General features: G+C 37.5%; 1 protein-coding gene across 1 annotated transcript in view; it reads right to left on the bottom strand.

Annotated features, from left to right (window-relative positions):
• The window catches only part of LOC122795985 (cGMP-dependent protein kinase 1-like), a 1,306,845-nt gene that overhangs the window by 1,110,722 nt on the left and 182,718 nt on the right, over positions 1 to 13,405 (bottom strand). The window lies entirely within an intron of this gene.

The raw sequence follows: 13,405 nt of genomic DNA, 5'->3' as shown, positions 1-13,405 counted from the left end.
CTACTCCACTCAGGCCAAACCGCCACTCCACCCCACCCCCAGCTTCCCAACAAAAATCACCAGTAGACATTGCTAATAACTTCAACAGCTTCTTCACAGAGACTATCCAGTCTCTAGCCAGCCAACTCTCTCCCACTGGCTCTAATTCTAATGCAGCCACACCCAGTACCAAACACACTTTACCTTCCAACCTGTTCCTACTCAACTTATTCATGCCCTACTTAAGAAACTAAGACCCAACACCCTGACTGCTGATCTCCTCCAAGCAGACTATTTGCAAAAGGCTGCTGATACCATAGCATACCCCATCTCAATCTTGATCAACAGAGCTATATCTGAAGCTACTGTACCCAATATATGAAAAATCTCCCATGTTATACCTCTCCATAAAGCAGGCATTTCCACTGAGCTGTCAAACTTTAGACCCATAGCTATTCTGTCACCTCTAGCTAAAATTATGGAGAAGTGTGTACACATACAGCTCATGCACTACTTCACACAGAACAAGCTGTTGTCCAACTTTCAGCATGGCTTTAAGCCACACCACAGTACTACTTCTGCCCTCCTCTCTTTCTCTAATGTCATTAACCACAACTGCAACAATAACAAACTATCCTCAGCATCCTATCCTTTTAGATCTATCCAAGGCTTTTGACATGGTTGACCACAGAATGCTTAGAAATATCTTGAAGGCCTTCTCCTTAAACAACCATGCACTCCAGAGGTTTCAGTCCTACTTGCAGGGCAGGCAACAGGTAGTCCTATGGCAGGAAAAGCTATCATCTTGCCTATCCATCGCATTAGGAGTCCCCCAGGGCTCAATACTAGGACCCCTTCTTTTCTCCATCTTTATCAACGAACTTCATTCAGTCATTCCAGATGTTACCTGCATTCAATATGCGGATGACTTCACCTTGATTTGTTCTGACACCAGATACTTTATTCACATTAGCCCAAAATACCTTCAGTACAGTGGAAAAATGGCTCTCCAATCAACATCTAATCCTAAACCCCAACAAAACTAAGCTGCTCGTCTTCTCCCCCACACGCAGGATCCCCCTGCCATCCTTCAACATAACTGCTAACAATGGCACTATCATATCCCCAGAAGACCAAACTAAACTACTGGGTGTTATATGTGATAACCTGAAGTTTGATGTGCATATCAATCAAACTATCAAAACCATTAATAAAAAACTTGGCTCTCTTTACAGAATCAAATCTTTCCTTACTCCACTCGCTAGGACTGTAATTGCCTGTTCCCATCTACTATCAACTCTTCCCTATGCCTCACCTCTGTTCACCAACTTAAACAAAACAGATCTTAATAAACTATCATCCTGCTATAACCACATTGCCAGATTTGCTACTGGCACAGTCTACCAGACACACCACTGTCACAACCTAAATCGTCTAAGATGGCTTGAACTGCCTAGCCTACTGCAGTTCAACCAGCTAATAGTGGCACATAAAGTCCTTTACCAATCAGAAAATACACCTGCATTAAAAAAATATTATCAGCCCCTACACCAACGCCCGGCCACTGCGATCATTCACTAGACTCCTAGTTCAAACATACAAATCCAACTATTCAGCTGGTGACTCTCTGTTTGCCAACTCTGTTGGAAAAACATGGAACAGACTCCCAGCTGACTTGACCCTAGAACCCTTACTAACTGAATTCAAAAACAAACTCAAGAAATACTTCAAAACTCATTGGTTATGTCCTTGCACTAACCCTGACTAGTGACCTCTCTATTTCTTATGTGCCTTACCTTCAACTACTTCTAACTTTTTTCTACCACACCATTTTAAGAAGGGTCAATTGTATAACTGCTGATCAATGTGTCTTAAGCCTGAATGTAATGTTATGTAAATATAACTTTGAAAATGTTATGTTTTGTAAAGTGTTTTATAATAATTTAGTACTATATGTGCTAAATGCTGGTATTGCTTATGACTGTAATCTGCTTGAAACTAGCATTTACTAAATCTTCACTGTGTATTATTATCTTGGAGCTTTTCTCCCCGGGCCTCTTCTGAAAATGGACATATATCCAGTCGGACTATCCCAGTCAACAAATGTAAAATAAATATATAAATATATATATATATATATATATATATATATATATATATATTTTTTTTTGCTAAGACATCGTTAAGTTGCATGGGGGTTTCGCATTCAATAATGTGAGCATTTCATACAGTTGATGGAAGAGCTATACCTTTGGTCGTGCATAATGTCATTAAATATTGATTTTTCGGATGTGGAGTATTTACAGTTTTTTATTTACAGATCACACAGTGGTCGCAGAAGAGGGCATGCTGAGCAGGCATTATTTGGTGGTCTGAAGAAATGTGCACTTGACAGGTGAGGGAGGATGCTGAGGAACGTATCAGCTGATGGAGCATTACAAAATGAGGTCATGGATTTCCAACAGTGCAGTTGTATATGGTGTTTGGTTTGTTCATTGTTGTGTTTCTTCTTTCCCACAGCCATAAGGTAATGTCTGTTGTGGGGATTGTTTTTGTTATCTTATCTTGTGTGGGAAGCATCAGGGTTGAATTTCACACTGTCTTGTTGGAAATTGGGGTTTTCCTTTGAATGGGTCAGGTGGGCAGATTACCAGGGTAGCATACCAAGTTATGGTTACTGTTGAAGGAGATATTAGGTGAGCTGAGGCATGTCAGATGATGGTTAGGATTACATGATTGCAGCAGGATTAAGGGGATTGTTTTAGGAGAGTTTTTGTAAAGGGTGTATTATCTTGGTCAGAATTAATAGGTTGCATTGAATAAGTTGGATTAGGCTGGTGAGCTAGGTGGTGCGTTGTGTATAGGAGGACTTAGCTTTGAATTACTGCAGTTTTACAGGAGGTAGGGTTGGATTATTTTACCACATTTTGGACAGGGAGGGCTAGTCACTGACCTCATGTCTGGTGCCAGTGGCATTTCAAGTCAGTGTACATTGTGTTTGGTTAGTTTTGTTGGCTTGTTTTACAGTTTGTGGTGCATTTGGGGTCGTTCTGGTAAAAATCTTGCATGGTAGTGTAAGCAGTTTGTCTACAGGGGTATTGGTGTGTCAGCAAGATTACTATTAAAGGGAATTTGAATGTGATTTTAGGTGGTAATTATTTCATTGGGCAGTAAACAAGCTGCAATATGTCATGATGGTATGCTATTACCTTTGCGTGGTTTCAACTGGCAATGGGCATAGAGTTTGTTTAGTTGGGGTGTGTATTCTGAGAGTAATTAAAAAAAATTATTGGTATGGTAACTGGGTTACAAGAGTATGGGTATTTTAGGGTTTGAGTTGTGGTTATTTTAGCATTGGACAAGGATCAATGGTTTAATTGTTTAGGTAACTGAATATTTTTGTTGGTAATGGGGACTGAGGGGTGACGGCATGGAGACATTCTGGTTAGTCAAGATTGGGTACACTGAATGATGTTTGGCTTTATGCCTTTAATGCGGTTTAGGTTGTGGGAAATTTGGTCGGTAAAAGGGGGAGCAGTCTCGTCAGGCTGGTGGGTGGAGAAGAGGGGCAGACTTGCCCTCTTCTGTTCCCCCTCTGGTGTTGGATGTGCAATTTAGTAAGTTGGGAAGGAAAGTGAGCTGTTGCTCTGTTGGATAAGTTAATAAGCAAGCAAAGCTGCTTATTTGGATGGTGGTGTAATTCAATGAATTGAAGGTGAGCAGGGTAATGCTGCCTTGTTAGTGCAAAGATAAGTGAGCAAGTGGGGGATGCTGCTTATCAAGGGTAAGTCGTTACATTGCCCTTATGGTTATTTTATGTTTTTCTTTCATGATTATTATCACCTGTGTTATGGTTTTGGTTGAAATTTATAGTTATTGGTTAACAATCATGTTTATGGAAGTTAATAAAGGTCGTCAAATGTCATTGGGTGTTGTGTGTTAATTGAAATGGACTACGACAAGTTATTTGCACTCTCTTTACCCTTCAAGGCTTTGCTATACTGTCCAAGGAGTATCCATTGAACCTTCTCTGTTTCAGACATATGCAGTCTTGTGATTGTTTTACTCTCTGAAGAGAAAGCTTACTAGCGATTATGTGATTGCTAGCATTGTTTTGTGATCTCAGTTACATCATTCATAAGAGCTTAGTTAGCCACTTTGGTTCCATTTTGATGTCTGTTTTTGAACCCCTTATTTCCAATAGATTCAGACTACTTCATTTTTGGGTTTCACAGAGTGATGATTGGTGATGCCTACCTACTTTTTCAGTTACGTCAACCTTTTGTGTTTCAATTAACTCTTTAGTAGCTTTTCTGCTAATATGGCAAAGTACTCAAGTGGAGATGCTATATCGGCTTTAATGATGTATGTATACACAGTGCAACTGGGAAGTTTTACAACATTCCTATGTAACTGAATATTTTGGCATGATCTTCCTGTAGGTCATACCACCAGTACCTGTCTCACATATTAAAACTTTTCACTATGAGGATCTGACTGCATTGTTATGCAGTAGCATAGCTTAGCTCTGATTTTCCAGTTCCTTTTACTACATATATCACTCACTTCATTTTGTTACGCTGCTACAATCACAGTCGTCAGTATTTTCTTGTCTAGTAAAAGTTGTTTATTATTATTAGAAATATTTTTATATTACAGTTTTTGTGAGTGATGCCAGACAGACTCTGGACAAAACTGCCTCCTTAACAGTGTCTACTGCCCCACCTGTCTCAATAACCACTGATGCTAGGATAGTCATAATGCAGTCTTACTATCACAGTCTCACTTTTTTTTATAGTATTTATGCAAACATAAGCAACAGTACCTTGGCTGTTGATGTACATGATCTGTTCGTGTGGACATTTTCATGTGAAATTTGATTTATTCTGTGTGTACTTTGTGTATGATGTATCATCTATGATTTCATATTGAACCTGTCTTGATTTTGAAGAGTGTGTTCTGCACTAGTTTGAAAATTATTAAAATGCTTCAAGAAATACATGGTTTGCCATTTTTCTTCCTATGTGGAAATCTGCCAATGCAATATTTGAGTAATGAATTATTTTAAGGGTTTTAATTTCTTCACATTTAGTATATCTAGAGTTTTAACTGATCTCTTATTCTGAATGTTTATCAGCATATGCACATCATGATTCTTATTTTGCTGAAGTGTCTTGGCATGCTCTTCCAATAGCTGTAGAGCACCGTAATACTCTAACATTTATTTATTTATTTTATTTATTTATTTTATTTTGTTTTACATTTGTTGACCGGAAATAGTCCGACTGAGCTGAAATAGCCCTTTTTCAGCGGAGGCCCAGGGAGAAAAGCTCCAAGACATTATACAGTACAACAGTTAATTACAGAAGCAAGTATTCCAAAAGTATGTCAGAGTCATTATTTGACAAGTATTGACAACATTATAACAAGCAACAAATATTTACAAGCCATCATTAAAATTAGGCATTGTGAGAAAAGAACATATTCATACAGTCTTAGAGTATTAATTCAATATAAATGGAGGGGATATTTAGAAAGAGAAAAGTTAAGCTGAAGCATAGGAAAATCATGGTTTGAAAGAGATGGGTGGGCAAGACCAGGAGGGGAGAAGTAATAAACAGTAAGAGTATAGAAGATAAAAGTTAGGGCTAATGGTTGATTAGTGAGCAGTTTAGGGATGGGGTGGGCATTTTATGATGGATGAGTACAGAGGCAAGACCAGAACCTTTTTAAGTGTTTATTAGCAGCTGTTTTGAATTGTTTTGGTTGATTTAGTAATCAAATTTGAAGCGGAAACTTGTTCCAAGGAATGGTAGCATGGTAGCTATAGAGATTAGATCCATTATTAGTCCTGGGTTTATAGATAAGTAGTAGGTCTTGGTCTGAGCTACAGAGTGATTTAGTTGGAGAATAGTGGGATATAAAGGAGGGTATGTTAGGGCAATAAAAAGGTTGGTATATTATAGTGTGTATAATTTGAAGCTGAGAGAGAAGAAGCAGATTTGGTAGTTCCAGACAGTTTAAGTGTTTAAGTGACACACAGTGATGGGTTAGATAAGTATGTTGGGCAGAAAATCTGGCAACCTTGTTATAGGTTGAGTTAAGTTTTTTTAGGAGTGTTGTGTTAAGGTTAGTGAGTATTTGAGAATCATACAGTAGGCTGGGTAGGAGGTAGGTATGAAAAAGGGTTACTTTAGCTTTGGGCGTGAGAAAGTTTCTGTTTCTGTATAAAAGGCCTAGTTTCTGATGGGTCTTCCTGATACAGTTCAACCATGTTGAATAAGAACTTGCAAAAAGAAAACTCTGGTGATGTCCAAGTAAAATCACAATGGCTTTAATGGAACAAGCAGTAGAAACACAATAAAAACATATATTGCTACTGAACTGACTGAGCGCTTTCACCCAATGAGGTCTTCTTCAGAGTCAGTTAACAAAACAGTACAAAGCATTTATCAATGCAATTCAAATCACTTTGTAGCCAATAAGCTTTTCCATGCAATAAATTTGTTGTCTTTGTCTAAAAATTAACCCCTGTTAGTACAATACAGTCTCACATGTCAAGAGAATTCTTTACAACCAAAAGAGAACCAAGTTGTCTCTGGAAGTTCTTCTAATAAAACCCCCTTACTATTCCTTGTTGTTAAATTACCAAACTTTCTAATACTAAGGGCCTTATGTTTTAAAATACATGCCAAGGATAAAGTGTTGTTGATGCCAGGCAATGTACTGGCATCCAGTCTAATTTGCCATAAACACTCTCTAACTTCAAGCATGTTGTTGTAGTCTCCACCAAAGTCTCTGGTGTAAAGTCTATCAATAACAAAAAATATAAATTTCTTGTAGTTGGTGCAAGCCTTACTATGACTGAATAAAGAATTTGTTGATTTTTTATTCTTAATGTCCATAGTATGTTCCAGTATCCTTTGTCTCCATCTCCCAAGGTGTTTACCGTGTCTACAGAAAATATATTTGGCCATCCTGTTTGGACAATTTCCTTTACTTTACCAGACATGGTGTTATGTTGTAACACCATGCCTGTCTGAATGTCTTTAGGTTCATATGGATGTCTAAAATCATTTTCTGTGTCTCGTGCTTTATCTAATAGTATAGGTTTAAAGTCAGTTCCCCTTCTATAAATAATATCCTGTTTAGTTGAAACCAATAAGTCCATCGGGTAACCTCTTTCCTTAAATAACCCAATGAGTATGTCCACTTCTTCCAAGAATGTCCTGTCCTCACTTGTTATACGAGATGCCCTGATCATCTGGCCTTTTACTACATTTTTCTTGACATAGTGTGGGTGACAACTCTCAAAGTATAGAAAGGTGTTACTATATGTCTTTTTCCTAAATAAACTGGATTGTATCTTCCCCTCTCTAGTATATAAATGTAGGTCCAAAAAAAATAATCGAGCTGTTGTCACCCTTGCAGGTAAACTTCAAAAAAGTAGTAGTATGATTTAAGTATACTATAAAGTCATCCAATTCATTATGGGGACCCTTCCATAAAAACAATATGTCACCCAAAAATCTTAAAAAAATAATCATCTTGGATGCATAGTTGGATGTCAAAACATATTGTTCTTCCCAATCAGCTAATACCAGGTTAGCATAAATGGGTGCACATCTGGCACCCATTGCTACCCCCGCACTTTGTTTGTAAAATTCTCCCTCAAAATGAATATAGTTGTTTTCCAAAACATTCTGCATTAAATCAACTAGTAAACCTCTTTTTACCTGATGAATTTGACCATATTTAGCCAAACTCCTTGAAAACCAGTCCAAACCTGTATCATGGGGTATTACTGAAAATAAGTTTGTCATATCAACTGTACCAAACCAAAAATCCCCCAAAATTGTGTTAGACAAAGATCTCAGGTGATCAAGGCATTGCCAGGAAGATTTTAATATGTGTGGTATACAATCAAGAGTGTTTTTACTGATAATATCAATATATGCAGCCAAGGATTCTGTTTTTGATCCTCTAGCCACCACAATGGGTCTAAAAGGGGGGTTGGTGGTATCTTTATGTATCTTGGGAATTCCAAACAGACTGGGCATAACTGGATGTTCTACTAACATATAGTTGTATTCATCTTGATTGATTATTCCCTCACAAAGGAGATCATAAATTTGCCAGTCAATTTTTGTATTTGCCCTCTGTATGTCAAATTTGGACACCAATTCATAAGTGTCTGGATCCTGCAGTATAATCTGCATGTTCCATGAATAGTCTGTGTTCAGCATAATGACTACCCCTCCCCACTTATCAGGTTTCATGACCCTATAGTGGCTGTTAATTGAAAGTTCCTTTAAGCAGAATTCTTCTGCAGAAGTCAAATTCTTGGGGATATGTGACTTGGTTTCGATCACCCTTCTCATCTGGGAAATGCATAGTCATTCAAAAGCTAGTGCCAAAGGATTGTGTGGTGGAATAAATAGACTACTCCTCTTGACTGTTATTGTCTGCATCTCTCTTGCAACATTTAGTTTGCTCGCAATATATAGTCTTAAGTTAAGTTGTCTAGTGTATAACTTCAAATTGATGATCAGTTTACTTACGAAATATTTAAAATTAGGTACATAAGTAAATCCTTTTTCCATCAAGCTCAAATAGTCATCAGATATATTTAAATCTGAGTAGCTTTAAATATTGAAGGAACCATCACTAACGATAGATGGACCTACATTGTTGTCAGTGTTGATGTCTAAATTGAAAGAAATTCCTTAGCTTTGGGAGTGAGAAAGTTTCTGTTTCTGTATAAAAGGCCTAGTTTCTGATGGGTCTTCCTGATACAGTTGTTGATTTGCAAGTCAGATTTAAGTTGATCATCCATAGTAACACCTAAGAGTTTGGTGCTAGATTCAGCTACTACTAGAGTCTTATTGAAAGACAGTATAGTGAACAAAATGTTGAGATGGTTAAGAGTTTTTGGGAGAAAGAGTAATAGTTTGTTTTTTTGGGAGGGATTCAGGAGGAGTTTGTTGTTGGTTAGCTAAGTTTCCAGTGGTGTAAACATCTTCTTTTGTGAAGACAGGCTCCTATAGGGATTTTTCCTTAACATTTTATATCTATATTTATATCTCTGTATAGCTGTAATTATATATATATATATATATATATATATATATATATATATATATATATATATATATATATACATATACACACATGGGTCCAGGACAATTGAACGAAAGTTCAATTGTCTGAAACCAAATCACTGAATCCACTTTAGCGAAAGTGCTTTTTGCCGAAAAAGCACTTTTGCTAAAGTCCCCAAGAAATACTAAAAAAAAAAAAAAAAAAACACAAAACTCATGTTTACACAGGGGGCAAGCAACCCTGCACCCCCCGTGTAGGGGGCTGTGCCCCACCACCCCCCTACTTTTATATTCTCACTCCGAGATCACACTACAGTGGGGAAAAGGGAATATTCCCATTTCCCCACTGTACTACGATCTCAGCAACAGCCATTCCCCCACGATTTCCCTTACCTTTTCTCATACCTGTGTGAAAATGCTTTTTGGCAAAAAGCACTTTCACGCAAGTATATCCGGCCATCTCAGTTTCAGAGAAACGGCCATTCGGCAAACTGCACACACACACACACACACACACACACACACACACACATATACATATATATATATATATATATATATATATATATATATATATACATATAGATAGATATACAGCGCTTTACTATTTATATTTTAATTTCACTGTCATTGTTGGAAAACTTGCTGTTCTTGATCATAATAAATACTTCTTATTACAGCTTGATACATATCTGGAGTGTTATTTTTATCTTGCATTCACATTCTAAGCTTAATCTTGTACATCCTTATCTGTGTGTGTTTTTTGGGTTTAATATAATTTGTAAAGTTTCATTTTATATCAAGGCATTTGACTGAAGTTGCTGCTATTATGTCATCTAGGTCACGTGTTTTTTCTCCAGCTGTTTGTAAAATGATTTGTAATTTAGTGTCTCCTTTGATATTTATGGCAGTTACATAATTCTCATAGCACTGCAACCATTTGAGCTATTTTGTGCAACAAAAGTTTTCTGAGTAACTAAAAACTGATAAGACTCACTGCTGCATTAACATGTCCATATTTATTTGATTATTTATGTGATGTTACCCACATTTCTTTGGTTCTTGCCAACTATTATCCTTTTCACAGATAAGTGTGTTTGCTTTGCTAGACATGCTTTCTTTATACAGATAAGCAATATAACTTGTATCTCGACACATTTAACTGCCTTCCCTGTTTTATTGCAAAGGTAAAACTAGACTTAGCTTTAGGAGTCTTAACCTTGCTTGTAACTTCATTAATGTTATTGCATTTCAGTACTTTTTTACACAGCTATAAAAATGTACTGTAATATGTTAAATGCCAGAGACAACCAGCCCCTTGTGGGTGCAGTAACTGAGTTGGTGTCGCATACAACATCAAGAAATATTCAGAATGGGCTGGCACTTTACAAATGATAAATAATAAAATAACTCACCGTATGAAGCATCATCTACCATAAAATAAAGAGAACTGTTGAAATGATAAGACATATCCATTGTCTTTAAACAATAATTACTTTCTCACTCATTGCATAGTAACTGAGCAAAAACACCAGGCCAGTTTCAAAATTGTCTCTGTATTCTGTCTTCATGACGGGAATACATTATAACAATCAAATTACATTTTAATCTACTCGACACTCATTAGACCCATTATAGAGTACAACACCCCTTTTGGAATGTAACTCACAAGACATCTGCAGCAGCTGGAAAGGCCACAGAAGTACCTCACTAAGAGGATTACTGGCCTCAAACAAATGCCCTACACTGACCGCCTCAAAAAAACTCCAGCTTTACTCCATAGCATATTGCCTACTCCGAGGTGATCTCTGCCTAACATATAAAGCTATGTCAAACCCAGAGCTGTTGGACATGCTACACCTAAATAAATCCCAATCCCTCCGATCTACATGCTCTAGGGACCTAAACCTTGTCACCACAATAAACAGGACATGCCAGAGGGATAGATTCCTGTCCCAGGGACTTCCCATACTCTGGAACAGGCTACCCATCTATGTCAAGCAAAGTTCTTAGCACTCTTCAAGAAAAATCTTGATGAGTGGATGGGAAAAAGGAAATACACCCCGGGGATCACTTCTGTGTCTCTGCTCAACAGTGGCACTGGAAAATAACTTTCTTGGGTGGCATAAGCCAGAGAACATTGCTGGCTAGGCTTATGTAGGTCCTTGGGCCAATAGCCTAGCACCTACCTTTGAACCTATGAACAGGCAATTGTACAGCTGAAAAAACCTTAAATATTAATGATTATGGAGAAATATCTCAGATCGTTTGTTTACAGGGATCAACAGCGGCTCAGTATTGTAATTACCGCGGACCAATCGATATCACACACTCATGATGTTAGTCCTTCACAGATCTGTCCTAGGTGAGTTCTTACCTAAGCTTTGTGAGTTAATCCAGCATCAATATCAGGAACACTCAGTCAACATCATGTGACTATTTCATTATCACTTGAGTAATCAGAATGAGAGATGGGAACATTTAGCTACAAATGCTTGGGGCTAAGGGGTATATCGATAACTGAACACTTAGAGACCAAAAAGTCAAAGGAGAAAAAAATGTTAGTAAAAATTAATTAACAAAGAGATATTTTATAGTGACATATGTCATAGCATAATACAATGATGCTTGACCACTTCATGTCTGAAAAAAAATCTATCAGGGCTTGTAACCAGCGTTTCAGCTCACAGGGAGAAGTTGTATTGCTCTGTTTAAGCAGGTTGTGAGAAGATGTGAAAGAATTGGGAGAGAGGAGTTATTCAGGAGAACTACAGGGGCAGAGCTGGGTGTTTTTGAGATATTCTTTTGTTTTTGTTTTAAAGGAAGAATAGCTGGGAATATTTTGCATGTGTTGAGAGAGAGCATTCCAGGTCTTTGCTATTTTATTTGAATAGAGGGAGCACCATGGTAGTTGTGAGACTGGATCATGTTTAGCAGCAGCTTGTCTGAAGATTTAAGGCACCTGGTATTGACATGTGGTTGGACCAGGGTGGAAAGTGCAAGGCAGAAATCGGGGTTGTGAAAGATTTTGTGGGTAAAGGTAAGTTGGTTTAATGTTAACAGGTTGGAAAGTTCGAGCCACTTCTGAGTACAGAACAATGACGAGATTTTTGCAGATGGTTGCTGGCAAACTTTGCTATTTAATTGTAGCAGCAATCTAAGCTTTTAAGGTCAGCCTTGCACAAGTTAGCGAAAATGTTTAAGCAGCAGAGAAGGGTAGATAGAAGTGAGATCTAACTGTGGCTAGTCTGGATTGGTGTGTTAGGTATGGTCTCAGCCCTGAAGAGAGAAATTATTACAAGAAAGAAAGGAGGAATGCTATCTCTTCCTGCTCTGCTCTAACTGCACAAATAACAGAAGACGTATCATGGACATACACTTGCTATGAAGCAACAGAGAAATAGACTGATTCAATTGAGTCCCTAACTACAGCTAATCCTCTCTCTAAATTTTTTTTCACTATCATCATTAACTTAAAGAAGCACAGTCTCCCCTAAAAGAAGCCATATTTGTAGACTTGTCAATTTTTAAAACAATTATCAGTGAATCCTAACTGGAGTTTGTAAGTCTCACACACCTGTAATGTTTGGCTGTACTGTTCCTTCTTTAGATGCTAGATAAACTCTTTGGTCCAACCAGACTCTCTCTCTCTCAGACTTGATCTATTTTTTTAAGAAAGCAGATTTGTAAGATAAACACAGAGTTTACTTTACAGTTCATAGATTAGTATTAAGCTAACTGCCCTTGCGAGCCATTTTAAGCCTAGCCAATTATCCTTTGTGAGACTCAAATCCTGCACCTTGTGTTTGTAAGGCAAGCACCTTAACCATTAGGCCACCCTCCCAAACCTGGCTAGGTTAGCATGAATTTGTTCAAGCACATACCTTTTGTAGCAATCCCCATAGATAATTTTATTTGAGTAAAATTCTGTTTAATAACATAACTAATGGATTCAAGAAAACTTCTCTGGAACTAAACAGTCATGTTAGCTTATACAAAATGATGTAGCACAATTATGATAAAAAAACTTGAAATTTATTTCAATAAAGCTGATACACAATGGATTTAGAGAACTGCTCCAAAATATCTTCTTCAACAGCAAAGGAATTATAAGCTTAGAAATGCTTCCAAGGAGGGTATCAGAGTGGAACTATAGCAAAGCTGCCTCACACTGCTTGGTTCTCCGGTCTGGTTCCCAACTGGGGAACCTTCTTTGCAGCCATACCTCATAACTGTCCAGATTTTCCTAGAATGTCCACATTTTTGACTCATATTTTTTGTTTGTTCCCCATATAATTTGTGGTTTTCTGGCAAATCACTGGGAT

The sequence above is a fragment of the Protopterus annectens genome, chromosome 2.part2 (assembly GCF_019279795.1).
Source record: "Protopterus annectens isolate FY-2018-M chromosome 2.part2, PAN1.0, whole genome shotgun sequence".
Classification (NCBI taxonomy): domain Eukaryota; kingdom Metazoa; phylum Chordata; order Ceratodontiformes; family Protopteridae; genus Protopterus; species Protopterus annectens.
The sequence above is the reverse complement of the archived record's forward strand: the minus strand, read 5'-3'. Positions and strand labels throughout refer to the sequence as shown.